Raw genomic sequence first — 20,520 nt, forward strand, 5'->3', positions numbered from 1 at the left:
GTATAAGTAATACTGGTTGCAAAATGTGTCGCGAATAGAGGTAGTGGTAAAGAAGTAATAAATTAAAGCGTCGTGGTTGATGGTGAAGTTTTACTGCACGAATTGAGAGAAGTCAGTCAGCGATAACCTCTTTTTTTCCTTTTATTATTTTGTGTACGTCGGAGGTGGGGGTGCAACGGTACTTACGCGTTCTCGTCATTACGGTACCAGAACGTTTACGTTTTACCACTGTAAAGACGGAAGATCCGCGATTCGGAATGTCAGAACTGTACAGTAAGTAGCGGCAGGAACACCACCACAAAATTACGCAGCACTCACACTCCCAACCATCAACTCTCGGAGAGAGATTTTAACCGTGTTCAACCTAATGGTAAAATATCGAACTATTTTTTTCAGAATCATACAGTTTGTGGGAGAAGCAGTGAGAATAATTACTTTTGGTAACCTTTAGTCAGACAAAGCCTGTTATAACAATGAACTGTTTCGCTTAATAAAACAGCCGCCAGCCCAAATCGGGCACAGTGTCTGCACAAAAAGATGAAGTCAATTTTCGACACTGAATAAATAACTACTCTCACTTGCTACGTAATTTAAACACAACCACTGAATTTTCATTTACTACTGTCACTTCCCCCCCCCCCCCCCCCCCCCCCCATGAACCATGGACCATGCCGTTGGTGGGGAGGCTTGCGTGCCTCAGCGATACAGATAGCCGTACCGTAGGTGCAACCACAGCGGAGGGGTATCTGTTGAGAGGCCAGACAAACGTGTGGTTCCTGAAGAGGGGCAGCAGCCTTTTCAGTACCTGCAAGGGCAACAGTCTGGATGATTGACTGATCTGGCCTTGTAGCAATAACCAAAACGGCCTTGCTGTGCTGGTACTGCGAACGGCTGAATGCAAGGGGAAACTACAGCCGTAATTTTTCCCGAGGGCATGCAGCTTTACTGTATGATTACATGATGATGGCGTCCTCTTGGGTAAAATATTCCGGAGGTAAAATAGTCCCCCATTCGGATCTCCGGGCGGGGACTACTCAAGAGGATGTCGTTATCAGGAGAAAGAAAACTAGCGTTCTACGGATCGGAGCGTGGAATGTCAGACCCCTTAATCGGGCAGGTAGGTTAGAAAATTTAAAAAGGGAAATGGATAGGTTAAAGTTAGATATAGTGGGAATTAGTGAAGTTCAGTGGCAGGTGGCAGGAGGAACAAGACTTCTGGTCAGGTGACTACAGGGTCATAAACACAAAATCAAATAGGGGTAATGCAGGAGTAGGTTTAATAGTGAATAGGAAAATAGGAATGCGGGTAAGCTACTACAAACAGCATAGTGAACGCATTATTGTGGCCAAGATAGATACGAAGCCCACACATACTACAGTAGTACAAGTTTATATGCCAACTAGCTCTGCAGATGACGAAGAAATTGAAGAAATGTATGATGAAATAAAAGAAATTATTCAGATTGTGAAGGGAGACGAAAATTTAATAGTCATGGGTGACTGGAATTCGAGTGTAGGAAAAGGGGGAGAAGGAAACATAGTAGGTGAATATGGATTGGGGCAAAGAAATGAAAGAGGAAGCCGCCTGGTAGAATTTTGCACAGAGCACAACATAATCATAACTAACACTTGGTTCAAGAATCATGAAAGAACCCTGGAGATACTAAAAGGTTTCAGATAGATTATATAATGGTAAGACAGAGATTTAAGAACCAGGTTTTAAATTGTAAGACATTTCCAGGGGCAGATGTGGACTCTGACCACAATCTATTGGTTATGACCTGTAGATTAAAACTGAAGAAACTGCAAAAAGGTGGAAATTTAAGGAGATGGGACCTGGAGAAACTAAAAGAACCAGAGGTTGTACAGAGATTCAGGGAGAGCATAAGGGAGCAATTGACAGGAATGGGGGAAATAAATACAGTAGAAGAACAATGGGTAGCTTTGAGGTATGAAGTAGTGAAGGCAGCAGAGGATCAAGTAGGTAAAAAGACGGGGGCTAGTAGAAATCCTTGGGTAACAGAAGAAATATTGAATTTAATTGATGAAAGGAGAAAATGCAGTAAGTCAAACAGGCAAAAAGGAATACAAACGTCTCAAAAATGAGATCGACAGGAAGTGCAAAGTGGCTAAGCAGGGGTGGCTAGAGGACAAATGTAAGGATGTAGAGGCCTATCTCACTAGGGGTAAGATAGATACCGCCTACAGGAAAATTAAAGAGACCTTTGGAGATAAGAGAACGACTTGTATGAATATCAAGAGCTCAGATGGAAACTCAGTTCTAAGCAAAGAAGGGAAAGCAGAAAGGTGGAAGGAGTATATAGAGGGTCTATACAAGGGCGATGTACTTGAGGACAATATTATGGAAATGGAAGAGGATGTAGATGAAGATGAAATGGGAGATATGATACTGCGTGAAGAGTTTGACAGAGCACTGAAAGACCTGAGTCGAAACAAGGCCCCTGGAGTAGACAATATTCCATTGGAACTACTGACGGCCGTGGGAGAGCCAGTCCTGACAAAACTCTACCATCTGGTGAGCAAGATGTATGAAACAGGCGAAATGCCCTCAGACTTCAAGAAGAATATAATAATTCCAATCCCAAAGAAGGCAGGTGTTGAAAGATGTGAAAATTACCGAACTATCAGTTTAATAAGTCACAGCTGCAAAATACGAACGCGAATTCTTTGCAGACGAATGGAAAAACTAGTAGAAGCCAACCTCGGGGAAGATCAGTTTGGATTCCGTAGAAACACTGGAACACGTGAGGCAATACTGACCTTACGACTTATCTTAGAAGAAAGAGTAAGAAAAGGCAAACCTACGTTTCTAGTATTTGTAGACTCAGAGAAAGCTTTTGACAATGTTGACTGGAATACTCTCTTTCAAATTCTAAAGGTGGCAGGGGTAAAATACAGGGAGCGAAAGGCTATTTACAATTTGTACAGAAACCAGGTGGCAGTTATAAGAGTCGAGGGACATGAAAGGGAAGCAGTGGTTGGGAGGGGAGTAAGACAGGGTTGTAGCCTCTCCCCGATGTTGTTCAATCTGTATATTGAGCAAGCAGTAAAGGAAACAAAAGAAAAATTCGGAGTAGGTATTAAAATTCATGGAGAAGAAATAAAAACTTTGAGGTTCGCCGATGACATTGTAATTCTGTCAGAGACAGCAAAGGACTTGGAAGAGCAGTTGAATGGAATGGACAGTGTCTTGAAAGGAGGATATAAGATGAACATCAACAAAAGCAAAACAAGGATAATGGAATGTAGTCTAATTAAGTCGGGTGATGCTGAGGGTACTAGATTAGGAAATGAGGAACTTAAAGTAGTAAAGGAGTTTTGCTATTTGGGGAGCAAAATAACTGATGATGGTCGAAGTAGAGAGGACATAAAATGTAGGCTGGCAATGGCATGGAAAGCGTTTCTGAAGAAGAGAAATTTGTTAACATCCAGTATTGATTTAAGTGTCAGGAAGTCATTTCTGAAAGTATTCGTATGGAGTGTAGCCATGTATGGAAGTGAAACATAGACGATAAATAGTTTGGACAAGAAGAGAATAGAAGCTTTCGAAATGTGGTGCTACAGAAGAATGCTGAATATTGGATGGGTAGATCACATAAGTAATGAGGAGATTGAATAGAACTGGGGAGAAGAGAAGTTTGTGGCACAACTTGACCAGAAGAAGGGATCGGTTGGTAGGACATGTTCTGAGGCATCAAGGGATCACCAGTTTAGTATTGGAGGGCAGCGTGGAGGGTAAAAATCGTAGAGGGAGACCAAGAGATGAATACACTAAGCAGATTCAGAAGGATGTAGGTTGCAGTAGGCACTGGGAGATTGAAAAGCTTGCACAGGATAGAGTAACATCGAGAGCTGCATCAAACCAGTCTCAGGACTGAAGACCACAACAACAACAACAACAACGGTCACTTGGCAGTAAGTACTATTAATTCCACTTTCGGTTACTTATGGAATTTATCACTATACTTCAGTAATTATTTAAAGAATACGCATATGTGTTTCAACACGGACACAAAAAAATATTAAATTTATAGCTATCATTCATATGAGCAAAACTATTATTTAACACGACTAAATTTCATTTCTTTAGGACTGTTATTTGTTAATGTTGTACTAACACCAATATTTGTCTGGCTTTCTTTGACATGGAGAAGCAACACGAACAATTACTGTTAAGATTGTTGCAGTTAAACAATTAAGTTACTTTACTTTCAGAAATGCTATTGAAAACATATCCTCATGGTCACGCAAAGCGGTGGCCCTTAAACTGATACGTGCGAACTTTAGCATTTGATAATAATTTTCAGAATTTACTACCAAAACAGTACTATTGCCAGTAATTTACTATTATTCAAGCTTCAATAAACATTAGGATACTCGGAATAAATTCGTTTAGGTAAGGACCCTACTGAGGTAAATGAAATAGGAAAATTACGGTTAAACACAAAGGTACACTTAACACTTATATTCCACTGATTGAAGATGGATGGTTCATACTGTGATACACTTCTAAATAAAGTACTTTGCCTGTTACTGATGTCGAAGGTGGCGTGAGGCGGTGCTGCATAGTAACATTGCGCAGGTACGGCTCTTGATGTACATAGCTCTGTCTTCGTCTTGGAGGCGACGATAAAACTGCAGATTTCTGAGCTCTTAATTTATTGCCGTACTGAGCCAATCATGTGGAACACGTCCGTGGCCAAAACCCAATCTTGCAGGTAAATTTGGGGCCTGTAGTGCTTGACAAACGTAAGGCGTGTTCACCACTTGCAGGGCAGCTACCGACTGCGCGAGCCACTTGCGCGCCAATTCTCACTCGTGCGCCCCACCACCTTTTTCATTCCACCACAGAACGGAGTTCCGTTCTACCTATGATCCCTACACCTTTTCAATTTATACTTTTGCTTACAAAAACCCTAAGTATGAACCATCTACAATTGCATCACAGCATGTACATACAAAATTGACATAATTAATTACAGTTGTACTTGAAATATTACATAATTATTTACAAAATATGTTTTATACCATTTATTCCACCTACGTCAAGGAGGTTATTTTAAGCAGATAAACTACACGTAACAAAAGCTTACTCTCGTTATAGTATTTGCAGAATTTTTCAAAATTGTTACGGAACAAAAAATTTTAAAATATCACTAGTGTGATTCTCCAACAGGAAGAGGTTCCTACTCAATGGCCTGAAGATGACCACAGTAGTGGTCGAAACCGATCACCTTGATAAGTAAATCGTGAACAAGACTGTTTTTAATAGTAAATATTTGTAAGACATTGATCACTGCATCTCTCGTGATGTATTCAAAAGTAATTCATTTTACTCTCCTTCGCAACGCAGTTCTAGCAATGTTGAACCATTCAACAGCTTTCGGTTAATTCGCCTTCCAAAACATTTGAAACCGCTCGCTTCACTGCAGTCTCAGACCAAACACCTCACCGGCAGGCTTCTTCTTTAAACTTGGCATCTTGTCCTAAAAACAAAACAAAATAGATTTACTTACGTAGCCCATACCACTCGACTTCGGCGTGGCCCGTGCTACCCGACTGACGTCGCACATTAAAACATGTCGGAGACAGAAGCCGGCTTTAGTAGGCGGTATTTCATTATTGTCGTAGTGTGGCGTTTGTCCCACATGCCTACCCACGTGTAGTATATTTATGTTTCTATGTTTTCATGCACAGTATAGGAAGATTTTGCTACAGGAGGCTAGCGAGTAGGTAGGGTCACAAAGCCAGACGGTCACATAGCGTGAGAACGGCCGGGCCAGCAAAGGCCGTATCGTGCTGGAGCAAAGAGACAGTGCGGATTCACCTGTCACGCTGGACGCCCACTTGCGAACCTTTTATTTTTTGTATTTACTGTTTAAATATCAGAATACAGCGCCAACCGTACTGATGACGTTACTTGCACTGAGAACTTGTTAATAATAATTCCAATGTTCACCAGGAAACGCTAATTACAAATTTTAGTTACTGTCAGTGCTTACTGGTGGATAGGGTGGACCAACCACAGGTGCGCCCTGGGAGAGCAAGCGCCAAACGGCTGAGATAGTTCGCTACCAGTCTACGATCGCTTTCCGAAAGGTAATACATGAGTCTGTGTACAAAATGTGATCTCATGTAAAGACGAAGCAGTTTGTTGAAAAATTGTCACAGATGATCCAAGGCAGTCTACGATCAGTTTTCGACGTGTGAACTCGCAAACTAATGTGTGAACTGCAGCACCGCCTAAGAACGGAATTTGTTGTTAAAATTGCCTCGGAAAACAAATTTTTGAGATCTCATGTGAATTCTAAGATCGTGTGAAGAATTTTTTGACTTTTTTGGTGCTAGGGAAATAATGATTAATGACCAAGAATCTTCTTACTAATGTTAAGGATAGACTGATTCTAGAAGTCGTTTTACTACTTTTGCAGCTGAAAAAATAAACCAGAACTAAATCGCACAGTAACTTTTACGACTCACATTGTCCTTATCATTTAAATCTACCCACTTGCCACATTATTTATTACACAAGCGTGACCGAAGAAGAAGAAACCAACGGGGAAACGTCTACGAGAAGCGAGAGAAGCAAGTTGACTATACTTCAGTTACGAGAAGTGAGGGGCGGATGCACTGGATTTTCACCTGCAACTCAAACGTATCATTGTGCCTACCCGTGTACATATTGTGGCAGACGATATTTTCAACATTCGTTCCCCTGTCTAAACCCACGTGACATTGCTACACTTGCTATCTCTTTTGTGGGGAAAAATAACTTTGAACAGCGGTTAGGATGCGTTAAGCACTCATTATATTATTAAAGTAGCTGTGTTGGAAACAAGCAGAGCTCCAAGTGCTAATAGCAAGCACTAAAGCCCAAATCGATACAGGTTCGGAAATCTGACTAAAGCCAGTGACAAGTTCAGCCAAAATTTTTACAAGGGACATAACCGTTCAGAAAGGGTAGATTAAATACAGCAGGTGGTGGAGTGTTTCTTGTTGTGAGAAGTAGTTTACCGTGTAGTGAAATTGAAGTAAATGGTTCCTGTAAGTTAGTATTGGCAGATATTATACAATGTGGCCAAAATAAGAGGCCCGGCAAATATTTCACGTGCCTTAAGATAGGCAACCCAACTTACATCGACCGCTCAGGGAGTCTTCAGATACTGTGAGATGGGCTCCCTATCTTAAGGTGTGTGAAGTATTTGCCAGACCTCCCGTACTTTGGCCACCCTGTAGTTGACAATCGGAATTAATTAATGATTGGTTCCTTTTATCAACCTCAGATGTTTTATTTGCTGAACAATTTTAAAAAATCTTGAGTCTCATTTCAAATAGGTACCTCACTCAAACAATTATTATTGCTAGTAACTTCAATCTACCTTCGATATGTTGGTGAAAATACATTTTTGAAGCCGGTGATGGAAATAAAACGTCGTTCGAAGTCGTTTTGAATGCGTTCTCAGAAAATTATTTTGAGTACTTAGTTCAGGAGCCCAGTGGAGGTGTAAATGTTCGCAAAAACACATTTGGCCTCCTTACAACAAATAATCGTGAGCAAATGGGGAACTTCATGAGAGATACAGGGATTAAAAAGGCTGTTGCAGCGAGAATGAACACCGTGACATCCAAACACCCCAAAAATAAACTCAAAATATATTTATTTAAAGAAGCAGATAAAAATTCCGTTGACTTCTTCCTAGGAAACAGTCCTCATTCCTTCCAATCCAACAAAGTTGTGTTGACTTAATGTGGTTTAAATTCAGAGGAATAGTATCGACGGCAATAGAGAGATATCTACCAATAAGAGATAATACTCATCCACCACGATACACAAAAAAGGCCAGGAATCGTTGCAGAAGCAAAGAAAAGGCATGCTAAATTTAAAAGAACGCAAAACACCAAGATTGGGAAAGTTTAGAAAGTAGAAATTTCAATGCAAGACGCTTCTAACAGTCTTGACAACGCAACTCTGTCTCTACATGTGGCATAAAGTGATTCTGGTCCTATGCAAAGTACGTCAGTGGCAAGATACAATGACTGCCCGATAACAGTAGTGATATTACGGGTAACAATGCCACTAAAGCAGAGTTACTGCACAAGTCACTCCAGTACCCAAGAAAGGAAACTGGAATAATCCGCTGAATTACAGACTCAAATCGCTAACGTCGTTTTGTAGTAGGGTTTAGGATCATATACTGTGTTCGAACATTATGCATTACTTCGAAGAAAACGATTTACTGACAAGCAGCCAACACGCATTCAGAAAACATCGTTCTTGTGAAACACAACTAGCTCTTTATTCTCATGAATTAATGAATGCTATTAACAGGAAATGTCAAATTGATTCTACAGTTTTAGGCTTCCAGGAGGCCTTTGACACCAGTCCTCACTAGCGAACTTCTAAGCCAAATTGCGCGCATATGGAAAGTCGCCTCAGTTATGCGACTGGATTCGTGAGTTTCTATGAGAAATTTCAAAGTTTGTAATAACTGAAGAGAAGTCATCGAGTCAAAAAGAAATAATATATGTCGTTCCCAGGGAAGTGCTATTGCCTGCTTGCTGTTCCTGATCAATGACGTAAGAGAAAATCTGAGTAGCCCTCTTAGACTGTTTGCAGACGACGCCGACGTTTTCCGTCTTTTAAAGTCATTCGATGATCAAAACCAATTGCAAAATAATTTAGACAAGATGTCTGTATGGTGCGAAAAGTGGCAACTGAGTCTAAATAATGATAAATGTGAAGTCATCCGCATGAGTACCAAAAGAAATCTTCAAAATTTGGGTAACGTCATAAATCACAGAAATCTAAACACTGTAAATTCAACTAAATACTTAGAGATTGCAACAACGAATAACTTAAATTGGGGCTATCACATAAACAAGGATAAAGTAAACCAAAGACTGCGTTTTATTGGCAGGACACTTATAAAATGCAACTGGCCTACCAAAGAGACTGCCTACACGGCACGTGTACTGCTGTGCGGTGTGGGATGCGCTTCGCATACGACTGACTGAAACACCGAAAAAGTTCAAACTCGGGCAAGTCGTTTTGTATTATCGTGAAACAGGGGAGAGAGTGTCACGGACATGATACAGGGTTTGGGGTGGACACAATTAAAACAAAGGCGATTCTCGTTTCGGCAGGATCTTCTCATGAAATTCTAATCATCAACTTTGTCCTCAGGGTGTGAAAATATTTTGCTGGAGCGGATCTATTCAGGGGAAGGTAATCATCATAATGAAATAAGAGATCTCAGAACTTGAGTGGAAAGATTTAAGTAATCGTTTTTTTCCGCAGTGTTCGAGAATGCAACGGTAGAGAAATAAGTTGAAAATGGTTCGATGAACCCTCTACCAGGCACTTAATTTGAATTGCCGAGTACTCACGTAGATGTACATATAGATGTAGATGTAGACAGTCTATCGTAGAGTGCTTAAATAATACGGTGATATTACTCCTTACGTTCAGCAGTAAAAACCGGTGCTGAAATTTACACCGTTCACCAGCTTCGACGCTCAAAAACAAATAAAATTTATTCCTGTACAAGCTCAACGGCTAGATCGGTTAAACGCTAGCAAATGATGCGAGGTCTGCCCTTTATTCCAAGCAGTGCACGCGCTCACTGTCTGACGGCAAAGCCGAGGAGGACCAAGTGTTCCGTAGTCGCCGCGGGCCCGTACTCCTCCACTCCGCTACACAGCCGCCTGGTTACATAGATGAATGACAAGGTACAGATACGTTTCATACATGTTTATTAACACAACGATAAATCGTGACAATCACCTATTCATTCACTTAGTGACCATACTGCCACCGAAACGGAAGATGACAGATACTTCGGCCTTCCAAAAAAGGATCCCTCCTTTCAGTCATCGAAAGAACGTCAAAATGGCAGATACTGAGATAACCGATCGCGAAATAGAAAAACAACCACAATCGCTTAGTAGGGGAAAGGCGTCAGGACCAGATGAGATAACTATAACATTCTACAAAGATTATGTGAAAGAACGTGCTCCCCTTCCAGCAGGAATTTATCGTAGATCTCTCGAGCAAGGAACGTTACCTAGCGACTGGAAGAAAGCGCAGGTCATTCCCGTTTTTGAGATGGGCCGTAGAACAGATGCACACAGTTATAGACCTATACCGTTCACATCAATTATTTTTTTGAATTATGCACAAGAATTATGACGTTCTCGGAGAAGGACAATCTCCTCTACAACAATCAACATGGATTCCGCAAACAGACATCCTGGGAAACTCAGCCCGCTCTGTTCCTCCATGAGATCCACAGTGCCGTAGACAATGGCGCTCAAGCTGATGCCGTGTTCCTTGACTTCAGGAAGGAATTTGACACCGTCCCACAACGCCGTTTACTGAAAAAAAAAAAAAAAAACTTATCGAGTATCGGAGCAGATTTGCGACTGGAATCAAGACTTCCTTGGAGACAGAACTCAAAATTTCGCTCTTAACGGAACAAAATAGACAGATGTAAAGGTAATTTTCGATATACCCCAAGGATGTGAGGTACGACCGGCACTGAAGAGGCAAAGAAACGGGTAAACCTACCTGATTGCGTGTAGGGACCCTGCGAGCACGCGGAAGTGCCGCAACACGATGTGGCATGAAGTCGACTAATATTTGAAGTAGTGCTGGAGGGAATTGGCACCATGAATCGTGGAGGGCTCTCCATAAATCCGTAAGAAGGGGTGGAGATCTCGTCTGAACAACACATTGAGAGATACCCCAGATAAGCTCAATACGTTCCTATCTGGGGAGTTTGGTGGCCAGCAGAAATGTTTGAACTCAGGAGAGTGTTCCTGGAGCCACTCTGTAGCAAATCTGGACGTCTAGGGTGTCACGCTGTTCTGCTGGAATTGCCCAAGTCCGTCGGAATGCACAATGGTGATGATCAGACAGGATGCTTACGTACGTGTCACCTGTTAGAGTCGTATCTAGATATATCAAGGGTCCCATATCACTTCAACTGCACGCGCCCCGCACCATAACAGAGCCTCCGTCAGCTTGAACAGTCCCCTGCTGACATGCAGGGTTCATGAATTCATGATGTTGTCTCCACACTAGTACACGTCCAGCCGCTCGATACAATTTGAAACGAGACTCGCCCGATCAGGCAACATGTCTCGAGTCAGCAATAGTCCAATGCTGACGGGCCCAGGCGAGGTGAAGCTTACTGTCGTGCGGTCATCAAGGGTGCACGAGTGGCCCTTCGGCTCTGAAAGCCCATATCGATGATGTTTCATTGAATGGTTCACACGCTGACACTTCCTGATGGCCCAGCGTTCAAATCTGCAGCAATGTGTGCAAGGGTTGGACTTCTGCCACGCAGAACCATTCTCTTCAGCCGTCGTTGGTCCTGTTCTCGCAGGATCTTTTTCTAGCCGCAGCGATGTCTGAGATTTGATGTTTTATCGCGTACCTGATATTCCCCGTACACTCGTGAAGTGGTCGCAAGGGGAAGTCCCCACTTCATTGCTACCATGGACACGTTGTATCCCAGCGCTCGTGCCCCGATTATAGCACCACGTTCAAACTCACTTAAATCTTGATAACCGGCCATTTTAGCAGCAGTAACCGATCTAACTACTGAGCCGGACACTTGTTGTGATAGGCGTTGCCGACCGCAGCGCCTCATTCTGCCTGTTCACATGTCTCTGTATCTGCATCTACATCTACATCCATACTCTGCAAGCCACTTGACGGTGTGTGGCGGAGGGTACCTTGAGTACCTCTAGCGGTTCTCCCTTCTATTCCAGTCTCGTATTGTTCGTGGAAAGAAAGACTGTCGGTATGCCTCTGTGTGGGCTCTAATCTGATTTTGTCCTCATGGTCTCTTAGCGAGATATACGTAGGAGGGAGCAATATACTGCCTGACTCCTCGGTGAAGGTATGTTCTCGAAACAACAAAAGCCCGTACCGAGCTACTGAGCGTCTCTCTTGCAGAGTCTTCCACTGAAGTTTGTGTATCATCTCATTAACGCTTTCGTGATTACTAAATGATCCTGTAACGAAGTGCGCTGCTCTCCGTTGGATCTTCTCTATCTCTTCTATCAACCCTACCTGGTACGGATCCCACGCCGGTGAGCAGTATTCAAGCAGTGGGCGAACAAGTGTACTGTAACCTACTTCCTCTGTTTTCGGACCGCATTTCCTTAGGATTCTTCCAATGAATCTCAGTCTGGCATCTGCTTTACCGACGATTAATTTTATATGGTCATTCCATTTTAAATCACTGCTAATGCCTACTCCCAGATAATTTATGGAATTAACTGCTTCCAGTTGCTGACCTGCCATATTGTAGGTAAAAGATAAAGGATCTTTCTACGTATTCGCAGCACAGTACACTTGTCTACATTGATTTAATTGCCATTCCCTGCACCATGCGTCAATTCGTTGCAGTTCCTCCTGCATTTGAGTACAATTTTCCATTGTTACAACCTCTCGATGTACTACAGCATCATCCGCAAAAAGCCTCAGGGAACTTCTGATGTTATCCACAAGGTCATTTATGTATAATGTGAATAGCAACGGTCCTACGACACTCCCCTGCGGCACACTTGAAATCACTCTCTCCATTGGGAATGACATGCTGCGTTCTGTTATCTAGGAACTCCTCAATGCAATCACACAATTGGCCTGATAGTCCATCTGCTCTTACTTTGTTCATTAAACGACTGTGGGGAACTGTATCAAATACCTTGTGGAAGTCAAGAAACACCTACCTGGGAACCCGTGTCTATGGCCCTCTGAGTCTCGTGGACGAATAGCGCGAGCTGCGTTTCATACTATCGTCTTTCTCGAAACCCATGCTGATTCCTACAGAGTAGATTTCTAGTTTCTACTCGAACATAATACGCGTTCCAAAATTCTACAACTGATCGACGTTAGAGATATTGGACAATAGTTCTGCACATCTGTTCGACGTCCCTTCTTGAAAACGGGGATGACCTGTGCCCTTTTCCAGTATTTTGGAACGCTACGCTCTGAGTACACATGCCTATACCAGTTTCTTTCGCGCTTTAGTGTATAAATAAATGAGCTACCAGCAAGCGTAGGACGCTCTCTAAGGCTATTCACAGATGATGCGGTTGTCTGTAACAAAGTAGCAACACCAGACGATAGTAACGATTTGCAGAACGACCTCCAGAGAATTGATGAATGGTGGAGGGGCTGGTAGTTGACCCTGGACGTAAGTAAATGTAACATAATGCACACACATAGCAAAAGAAATCCACGACTGTATAGCTACACTATTGATGACAAACCGCTGGAAACAATATTTGCCTAAAATATATATGAGTGGAACAGAGTTAGAGGTTTCAGTTAGTAGTACAAAAAGTACCCTCCGCCACACACCATTAGGTGCGAAGTATGATGTAGATGTGGATGTAGATCGGACTAATACAACAGGTGAAAATACGGAACTTCCATAACGTCTTGAACGATTCCCGAATTCTGTCTTGAATTTATACCGATTAATCTGCAAAAGAAATCCACGACTGTATAGCTACGCTATTGATGACAAACCGCTGGAAACAATATTTGCCTAAAATATCTATGAGTGGAACAGAGTGAGAGGTTTCAGTTAGTGGTACAAAAAGTACTCTCCGCCACACACCATTAGGTGCGAAGTATGATGTAGATGTGGATGTAGATCGGACTAATACAACAGGTGAAAATACGGAACTTCCATAACGTCTTGAACGATTCCCGAATTCTGTCTTGAATTTATACCGATTAATCTGCAAAAGAAATCCACGACTGTATAGCTACGCTATTGATGACAAATCGCTGGAAACAATATTTGCCTAAAATATCTATGAGTGGAACAGAGTTTGAGGTTTCAGTTAGTGGTACAAAAAGTACTCTCCGCCACACACCATTAGGTGCGAAGTATGATGTAGATGTGGATGTAGATCGGACTAATACAACAGGTGAAAATACGGAACTTCCATAACGTCTTGAACGATTCCCGAATTCTGTCTTGAATTTATACCGATTAATCTGCGACCCACGGAGACCAAGTCCAAAGGGGCAACTTCAGGAGATATGAGGTAAGCACACCTCAGCGAAGCACAGGCGAATGTTATAACTGGAATACTCTTAGCATAGATTAGTGACTGGGGCCCCCTGTGGCTGGGACTAGCTGATGGTTCAAATGGCTCTGAGCACTATGGGACTTAACTTCTGAGGTCATCAGTCCCCTAGAACTTAGAACTACTTAAACCTAACTAACCAAGGACAGCACACATATCCTTGCCCGAGGCGGAATTCGAACATGCGACCGTAGCGGGGACTAGCTGAAAAGAACGAGATCGTCTTCTACATCAGCCCCCGCCCCCTCAATTCTCAAAAGTAGGGAATGAAAGATACGCAAGAAAATGTGTATTTAGACGCAGTGAGGTGTCGGCGTGGGGACGGGGCTGGCGGGCGTTGTGACGTCAGGGGACGCGTGCCGCTGACTGCGCTCCGGGCCGCGCCGCAGCCCACTTCCGCCGCGGTCGACTTGCTATCTGTCTGCCGCTTCCGACTGCTGACCCACGGGAAGGGCAGAGAGCAGCACGTCTCAGCTCTCAGACAGCGCCAGGAAGGAGGCGTGAGGCGGCCCGGCACACGCAGCTTCCGTAAGGTGAGTGGCCGCGGACGTAGTCACCGTCATGTTGAGCTGTGTAACTGAGTGATGCGTCAGCTGTGTGGACACCTCTCCAGAACGGGGCTGTAGTCAGCCCTCGTCCAGTCACTCGCACAGATGTCACACTCGACTGGTGAAATCTTCGAGGGTTGAATGATAAGTAATCCCTCCACCTTCCTTAATTGGGTTTGGATGGGATTATTTTATTTTAATAAATCAAACGCAGAAATAATCCTTAGATTGTGATCTTTAATTGCCAATATTCATTTTTTCACATAATCAACGGCCAATTGGATACATTTCTGCCAACGATGAACAAGTTTTCTGAAGCCGTCACGGAAGAAGTCGACACTCTGTTTCCGCAACCACAGTCTCACAGTTCTCTCAACGTCTTCATCAGAAGGATAGTGATGTCCTCGGGGATCGTCTTTCATTATCGAGAACAGGCGGAAGTCAGACGGTGGTAAATCTGCACTGTATAGAGGATGCCGTACGGCGGTGAGATTCAGTCTCTGAAACTCCGCTGTGGTGGTACGTGAAGTGTGTGCTTTGGCCTTGTCATGCTGCAGGAAAACGATTCCGTTTTCCTGTCGGACCCTTGTTAGCCGTCGTTTCAGAGTTCGCAGCGTTGTCATGTAACGCTCGGAATTTATCGTTGTTCCACGATCGAGGAAATCAACATGGATAACACCATCTTCGTCCCAGAACACTGTGGCCATGATGTTTCCAGCTGATGACTGCGTCTTGAATTTCTTTTTCTGGTGTGAGTCTCTGTGTCGATATTCCATAGACTGACGTTTCGTCTCCGGGTCGTAGTGGTGTACCCACGTTTCGTCTCCTGTCACAGTTAAATGGAGAAAGGCGTCACCTTCATTCTCGTAACACGAGAGTAGTTCCTGGCAAATTTCAAGTCTGTGCGCTTTCATTTCAGGAGTCATCATCCGCGGTACCCATCGTGCGCAGATCTTCCGATAACTAAGCAAAGCAATAATGTGACCCACATATTCTTGTGAAATGCCGATTGTGCTTGCAGTTTCTCTCTGAGTGATACGACGATCGTTCTGAATCAATCCGTCAACATCTTGCTTGTGAAACTCGGTGGTTGCTGTCACAGGACGTCCAACTTTTTGTTTGTCACGCAGGTCAGATGTTCCCGCCTCAACATCTTTAAACTTACTGGCCCAGTAACGCACAGTATTCACATCAGCACAATCACCATAAACTGCTTTCATTCTCTGATGAATCTCCTTTGGAGTGACACCTTCTGTCGTCAAGAATTCAATGACTGCACGTTGCTTAAATCGCATTGACCGACTGTCTGCGCAGGGTTCCATTCTTCACGCTGCAACAACATAACCGTTCAATGATAAGGCTTCTCGCCAACTGGAGCTTTAGAGAAGAGGCTACGGAACAAGCCAGTGCCTGCCGAATACCAATGCTGCCAACTGTTGAAGTGTTACGAAGGTTGATATTTCACTTTTCAGCCAACCCTCGTATTTGACCCGCTCATGTTCTGAGAGGAGATGGGCGGTACACAGCGATGTATTAAAGACTGGTGCACCAGAGAGGCTGTTCTAACGTTGCACCTGTTAATCGATGCAAGCGTTCAGGAAAATCGAGACACTTTTGCAGGACTTGTGAACCTAGAAAAATCGCTAGATAATGTTAAGTAGAGCAAGATGTTCGATAGTTTCTGAGCAATAGGCGTAAGCTGCAGATACCATACAATATATACAAGAACCGAAAGGGAATAATAACAACAAAAGACCAAGAACGATTAAAAGGCTATAGGACCGAGATTTTCTCTTTCGTCCCCAGTGTTCAGTCCATACATCGAAAAAGCAATGATAGAAAAGCTCAGGAGTGGTTTTAAAGTTCAGAGTGAATACACGTCAATGATACAGTTCGCTGACGACATTCCTATCCTCCCTAAAACCGAGAAAAAAAGACGGGACATGTTCAACGTAATTAATCGTTAAATGAGCACATACTATCAATTGAGAGCAAACCGAACAAGGGCGGAAGTAGTGAAGAGTGGCAGGCCAACTAGTTTCCTTAGGATGACCGGTGTTTTCCAGCACTTCTTACAAACAAATCTGAAAAGCGCCGGCAGGGGTAGTGTCACGAGATCCCTCTCAAACGCTGTCCTTGTATGACGTTTAGACACTCCGCCGCTTCTTGTTGGCGCCAGTAAAGCTTCTTAGTCCCTGGTGTCGTGCAGTAAGTTATGTCTGTGTTTGATCCTTACTCATCGCTTACAGTATTGAGTAACATTACTGAGCAACCACAATACGGAGCAATTAACGAAAATTCCAAGTAAGAACAAGATAAATTTCACTGTTCATTTCCAAACACTGTTAGCTGACGAGCCTCGTAAGCAAGTTACGCGCACCTATGTTTATTGGAATCGATGACATTTTTTCAGATGTCTAAAACTACCTGATTTCTACAAAGTAGCGCACAGACATGTCCACAGGCGCAGAATATACGCACAGCTCGAGTGTTTATGATCCGTACCAGGTCGGACTAAATGAAGACATCCAAGCAATTCAGAAGTGGACTACTAAATTTGTTGCCAATAGGCTTGAGCAACAATTACGAGTAAGTGTTACGGAGATGCTTCGGGAAATGAATCGGGAATGCCTGGAGGGAATGTGACGTTCTTTTCGAGAAACAATATTAAGAAAATTTAGAGAACCGGCATTTGAAGCTGACTACCACACGGTTCTATTGGCGCCAACATACATTGCGCTTAAGAACCACGAAGATAAGATTCGATGAATTAGGACTCATACGGAGGCATACATACCGTCGTTCTGTCCTCGCTCTATTTGCGGATGGAACAGCACAGGAAATCCTCCCCCACGCACCGTACGGTGGCTTTCGGAGTATCTACGTAGACGTAGATTTAGGTGTAGAACTAGACATGACGTCTGTCGCAAAGTGTTGTTGTTATGGTTTTCAGTCAGATGGCTGATACGATGCTGTTATCCACACTAGTCTACCCTGTGCAGGCCTCTTCTAACTACTACTACATCTTACATCCATTTGAACCAGCTTACTGTAATCAAAGCTTGATCTCCCCCTACAACTTCGGCCCCCCTCCCCCCACACTTCCGTCTATTACCTTCGCGTCTCACGATGTATCCCATCAACTGACATCTTCTTTTAGTTGTGCCACAAATTTCCTTTTTTCCCACATTCGATTTAGTACCTCCTCACCATTTGCTCCGTCTACCTACCCAATCTTCACCATTCCCCTCATGTCTGTACTGTTTTTCGTCCAAGTTTCATTCTGCTGCAAGGTTACACTCCATCAACTCATAACTGCACACTAGTTTCTGCACAAATTGTTCCTATATTTCATCTCTGATACCTTCGGAATTTCAAAGAGCGTATTCCAGTCAACACAACCAAAAGATTTCTATAAATTTACAGGTGATAAGGAGTAGGTTCGCCTCTTTTTTGCGAATAAGGTCGTTAGGACCACGCAACGTACTTGTAGGTGGGCATGTGTCTTTCATATTTCTTCTCTTCCTGTGCGCCTACTTTCTCTTCAGACAACGCTGTTTCAGTCTTCTTCTTTCGTTTTTGCTCATGATCAACATGCCATTTGTGAATTCTGGACTTGAAGATTTCACCGTTTCGGGCACGTTCTGGAGTTACTCTTGCCTAACGCAGATCACTTTTCATATCATCAACCCTTTCCATCGACTCCGTTTTGGGATTTGCTCCTATTGTCAAAAAAATCGACTATCTGTTTTGTAAGTCTGTCTGGGTTCATTTTTTAATGTGTCCGTAGAATCTTAACCTGTGTTTTCTAATGTCACTAAAGATATTTGTGTGTTGTATTGATTGCTTCGTCTACAAGTTTTCGACCTAGCATTTTTCTCAAAATTTTGCATTATTTTTTTTCAGTGTTTGGAATGTATGTTTTCCTATTCAAAATAAGTGTTTCTGATCCAGACAGGCATTCTGGTTTCACTATTGTGTAGCAATGTATTATTTTGTGCGTCTGGAAATGCACTGCTTCATTTTTATACAGAGTGTTCGGAAAGTGCCGTTACAGACTTCTAAGACTCGTAGATGGGAGTGAGTACTTACTATTTTCAACGGGAACCATATCCGAAAACGTGCCGTTTCCGTTCCACAACGATTTCATTTCGGATGTGTAACGTGTCCTCGTCTTCTGAGGGAAAGAAAAAGGGCTCGTAGTAGTTGGTCCGGGTATCCACTGGGGAAGAAGCGGCGCCAGCACTACGTCAGACGGTCGGCTGACGTCGCTTGACGTCGGCCTCGCTGCGAGACCTACTCAATGCCTGTAGGGCTCCGACACCGTAAACCTGGTTCGGTACACGTTTTACGAATACACAGACATGTTCCATGTGTGTATAGCGAAGCTTGAGGTAACGGAAGAGGTGCTAGTTGACTGTATCACGAACGTTTTCCGCAACGTAGAACGCTATACAAACACGAAGAAAAGACTGCTGTTGACGGTGATCTGCATATATAGGATGTGTGTAGATGGATGACCCTGAAAAGTAGTTAAAACCAGATAGCTGAAGGCAAGGCAGTCCTCGTTTCTTACCCATATTGAAATCTCGTGCAATTCCTCAGTCTAAAAGCATGCTCAAATTTCTGTGCCATTGGTGTACTTTAAGATGTAAGTTGTGGGATTTGTTCTCTGCACTTTGGAAACCGTGAATATTTCACTTGACCAGTTTGAGAGGTATGATTTCTCAAACGCTGTCTTATAATTTGAGATATGTACCAAATCATTCGCCGACGGCCTTGCCGCAGTGGCAACACCGGTTCCCGTCAGATCACCGAAGTGAAGCGCTGTCGGGCTGAGCCAGCACTCGGATGGCTGACCATCCGGTCTGCCGAGCCCCGTTGGCAAGTGGGGTGCACTCAGCCCTACTGAGGTAAACTGAGGAGCTACTTGCTTCAGAAGTAGAGGCTCCGGTCTCACAAACTGACATACAGCCGGGAGAGCGGTGTGCAGACCACACGTCCTCCATATCGGCGTCCGGTGACTCTTGTGGGCTGAGGGTGACACGGCGACCGGCCGGTACCGCTGGGTCCACCAGGGCCTATGGACGGAGTTTAAGTTTTGCGTTATTTACTAAATCATTCACATTAAATTTCTATTTACGTGAATCCATCATTTTAATATGATAAAGGACCATATCCACAAGTCCATTATCAGAAGCATAGATTGGTCTCATTTTTATCCTCGAACTGGAATTGTTCCTGAAGAGCAACTCCCTCGTTCTTCTTGGCGAGAAAAGCCGATCTGGCTGCTCTGGATATGCTGCGTTCCGCAATCTGCACACGTTGTTCGTCAGCTTTATCGCGGAATACGTTGTTTTGCATGACTACTGCAGTACAAATCATGTTGTGAACGCGCGTCACGGCACGACAAATTTTCCGCCTGAGCAGGGGGCCTCCAGCTAGAGCGCCCCACCGCGGTCGTGACACTGCTTCGAACAATGGGCTGTAGAAACTTTTCCAAACACGGATGAAAAAATCTTTTCGTCTCATCATCCTAGGTACATATACCTTCCACAAAAAGCAATAAAAATCGAAAGTGGCAGACAAATACCGTATGATTATAGATACACTATTTAGTTACCATTGTTCATCGGTTGACTTAAGATCCTGTCCATCCAGTCGTTGTCTTACTCGCTGTAATTATAATAACTCGTTAATTGTTTCTATACTTATAGTGTTTTCTAGTCGATATACCGAGCGAGGTGGCGCAGTGGTTAGCACACTGGACTCGCATTCGGGAGGACGACGGTTCAATCCCGTCTCCGGCCATCCTGATTTAGGTTTTCCGTGATTT

Source organism: Schistocerca americana, chromosome 8 (assembly GCF_021461395.2).
Source record: "Schistocerca americana isolate TAMUIC-IGC-003095 chromosome 8, iqSchAmer2.1, whole genome shotgun sequence".
In the NCBI taxonomy this organism is placed as follows: Eukaryota; Metazoa; Arthropoda; class Insecta; order Orthoptera; family Acrididae; genus Schistocerca; species Schistocerca americana.